Genomic DNA, 4,373 nt, shown 5'->3' with positions numbered 1-4,373 from the left:
CCTACTATAGTAAGCCGCGGTGGTACCGAAACCGCTGGCGTTGCCCGAGTTGCGGAACTGGAGGAAAGCCTTGCGGCACTCCGTATACCAGATACCCAACCTCGAACTTCTATGAAACCAGTTTTCTCTACCACAAAAACTGGTAAAGCTAGGGAACATCCGTCTAGCGAGCGGAGACCACACCCGTTCGCCATCCAGGTAGAGCCAGAGATGCCTCAACCTCAGCGCATGCTTGCGCATCAACAGCCAGGGCTTTTCTAACCCACCCTTTAACGGCTTTTGACAGCAAATAGAAGTCTTACAAGTTGAGTCGAGTTCTTCCACAAAAGCGAAATATTTGCCTCTCCAACTTGCACAACCACGAATCTGGACAAGGAACGACGGTTAGGCGGTAAACGATGACCGACGCGATAAACACATTAGCCACCTTCGCCCTCCCTTTCAAGGATAGCCACCGCCAAGACCAGGTCTTGACTATATGGGTCCCCTTGCTCGATACCTTGGACCAGTTCTTTCCTATCTAGAGATCTGGACCAAACTGGTTCGTTTGTTGATTTCCCCAATCACGCTGTACAACATATAATGTGAGGTGGAGAGAGTTAAAGAGAGAAACCGACGCAATTAACATAAAATGTAGGGATGAGTGCACATATCCCACGCTTGGTAGCAAGCAAGGAGTAAAGGAATGCTTCAAAGACAGACAAGGAGACAATATAAATGAATTATGGGAGGAGCCATACAAATGAGAAAATTGTTTGATTTCTTTATTTTAATGTAATATATTCTTTTTTAGAAAATTATTACTCATTTCATCATTTTGTTTAGATGTAGTTCCCCTACTCTACATTTCGTCTTCATATCGCCTCCAGCTATATTTTACCAATTGTTTCTAAGGCTTGTGATAAGCTGCATACAGGCAATTGTTCCCTTTATATACCATTTTGACTGAATTCCTACTGATTATATACTCCAAATAAATACTCTCCTTTCCCACAAGTTTTTAATTTGTGCTCTTTTCAGAACGCGTTTTCATTGGCACCACATCTATTACCACTGTCCTAGTCGTAATATCAATTTCTAACTTAGATGCAAGGCCACAAATATTTAGGTTGAGGAACGAGTCAATTAAATATGCCCCAGTACTGATGTTGTACTTTTTGTCGACAGCAGAAAGATGAAAGGCAAATTTGACCTCTATGGGATTTGAACTCAGAACGCTAACAACTAATACAAATACTACAAGCTACTATTGCTTTCTGGTCGAACTAACTGTTTTTAAATTTGGCACAAAAGCAACAAATTTGAGGGAAGGGTGTAGGTCAATAGCGTTAATCCATGCCGTCTGGATGAAAAGTAAAGTTGATAACAAAGTCATTTGAGCTTAGGACGGAAAAGGTGGAACACATACAGAAACACACAAATATATCAAGCTACTAACCAAATAACACAAATAATAATAGTCACTGACTAATTTGTCTTTACGTCATCTCATCCTTATTTCTGGTTAGCATTTTCATATTCTCTGCATTAAATATGTGAGTACTAACTTTACTATCGTATTAGCAAGATGTACGTACTTGTTCTACCGAATTTGTGAACGAATTTCTTTTCCCGGCTGACGGCATTTCGTTTCATTTTCACTGATAATACTCTTGAGAAATGCATAATCTTCAAGAAATCTAATTTTTCTTCTCCATAAAATCTGTAGTCTTGTGTAAAAGTGAGAAATCGTTATATCATTACTGTTGTTGCTTTTCATGTTGCCGTTGCTGCTGCTGTTATTGTTGTTGTTTATCGGAGAGTGTACATATGTTAAGCAAATTTCGTACACTTTGCCAAATTAAAATGAATACAGGAAAAGAAGGTGGAAAATATTTAGCACACGTGTCTCAAAATTGCCAAGAGACAGATACATAAGTTATAGTAAGAAAAAATTATCTTTGATTTAGTAACTGATGCCAGTTGGTTAAAAATACCACACCCCGCACAGAAAAAATGCGTAAGCAAGTGTATTTATTCTGCGAGAAGGCGGTAACCCTTTAGAGAAACTCGATGATACTGTGGTACACAGTGTTGGCAGATGGCTGTCTCGAGGGAGCACCAGCGACAGCTATAAGACTAGCAGCAGAACTAATATTATTTGTTAATACTACCACTGTCGAGTCACAGTTAGTCGGGAGTGGGATCTTTGGTTTCTTTCGTGTGGAATTCCTAATAATAACATGTGTTAATTCTTTAATGTCTTTGTTTAACTTCAGTCGGGTCTGAAAGAGTAAAAGTAGTTTTGCTTGTCCAGCCGGTCAGTGAAGACAATGTAAGTTATCAGCCATCTGAGACTAACAACTGTCGACAGAGACTTGGAGGAGAGAGAGAGGATATGTGTGGGAAGTTAACTTTAGTCACAGCTTTGATGGGGGATGTTCACATCAGCACAGGGCATTCGCTCACTTCTGAGCACGATCCCACTTCACAGCAATCTGGAAAAATTTTGTCTGCCTTAGTGGAGGCGCGTAGTTTAGCGGTTAGGGCATTGGATTCATGATCGTGAAGATTGTGATATCGGTCTCTGGACCAAGTGATACGTAGTGTTCTTCCACAGAACACTTCATTTCACGTGGCTCCAGTCAACTCAGCTGGCAAAGTGAGTAATGTTGCGACGGACCAGCGTCCCGTCCATTGGGGAGCAAATACGCCAGAAAGTCAGGAAAACCGACCGTAAGAGTTTATATTATTCTGGAAGGAGTTTTAGTCGCTCACGTGTGAACGAAAATGTTTACACCGGAAACGGTGCAGAAATCGGTCCAATGGTCTATACTTGTCCTTGACCGGTAGACAAAATCTGTCACCGGATTTGATGCATCATTCATTGGACTTCTCTAGCAGACACTACTATGTTACATGCTTTTTAAATAGGAATCCAGTCGGACAAGAACACGTTAGTTTTGATTTCTTTAGCTTCCTACAATGATTTTGTTTGAACTTTACTTAAATAAAATTACTGCAAAACAGGTAAGAGAAATTTTACACAATCAATACACACGTTTTACGGAATAAATATACAAATAAAACGCAGTTAATATACAAGATATATTTTTATCTCTAATAGTCCAGATTTTGGTTCAGTACTCTTAGATAATATCAAAGGACCAAGCATGTGTCAAAGATAATATCAAAGCACAAGTATGTGTCAATGTTGAATTTCTTGAAAACTATATAATTTAATGTTGACATTTTATCGACTAGAATTCAAATGCGAGTAAAATATGCGGTTAGAAAAGAAAAAAACATATCAATGAATTATTTCTCTAGCACGTTTACAATAATGACAAGCAAACCTATATAATCGATATACTGTAGATATGACCATAACAAACTTCTTTCAAGCAGTTACACAGTGACCAACATTATCGAGTTTAACCATTTTAAAGAAAATAAAATGTTACTCTAACAACATTTGGCGGCTAATTTTTGCAAATCTAGCAGCTTTGAAGACTTTGTTGACATTCTTTAGACATCCATCTCCATGGCTCTGTTAAACATGTCGCAAGCAATTTCATTGTTCCTCTGGTTAAGTCATAAAATACAGCTTTCCGTATCCTCGATTATCGATATTTCAAGCAAAAAGCAATTATAATAATTATGTATGCCTATATATTTAAATAATCTTTTCTTATCAAGCAACACCTAATTGATATTGTTCTCTTGCTGAGGTGCTAATTATTTATGTAGAAAGATACTTATTGTAAATATTATGTTTTATATTGTAAATATTCTTGTCTATTCTAAGCACAAGGCCTGAAATTTTGGGGGAGGGGGCCAGACGATTAGATCTCGATCGAAGCGCGTTTAGTTCATTTTTTGCTATCTTAGCCTCAACCTAACTTTTAATCAAAAGTTGATGCTTTCTTTCATTTTCCCCCTCTCTTGGCCCTTGCCTTCTATGCATCAAAAATCGCTATCTCACCTCTTTGTAGTAGAATTGCGATGTTCTCTATTATGAATTCACATGGCTATCATTTTCACTGATCCTCGTTTTCAGTTTCGAAGGAGCATGCATATAATTGTAATACACGTTATTATAATCAATGTTTCAGACCATCATAGTCATTTCTAACAACATTTGTAGGTATTCTAGAACGTAACGACGGATTTTAGTCTTTTTGCATTATTTCATCTCTAAACTAATCCGTTTTCCTGAACTTATGGATAATCTTGCACATTAATTCATAAATATTTGGGCAATTGTGCTGAAATCTGACCTTCAATGATGAAGTCAAAATATTCGAAAACTTTTCTTGAGTTGTCTTCCATCAATAAATTTATTCACCAACTCTTTCCTTAGCCGAGAAGGTAGAACATATGTCTGGACAATA

This window comes from Octopus bimaculoides, chromosome 1, assembly GCF_046866305.1.
Source record: "Octopus bimaculoides isolate indiv1 chromosome 1, ASM4686630v1, whole genome shotgun sequence".
NCBI classification, from domain to species: Eukaryota; Metazoa; Mollusca; class Cephalopoda; order Octopoda; family Octopodidae; genus Octopus; species Octopus bimaculoides.
Note: the sequence above shows the minus strand (reverse complement) of the source record.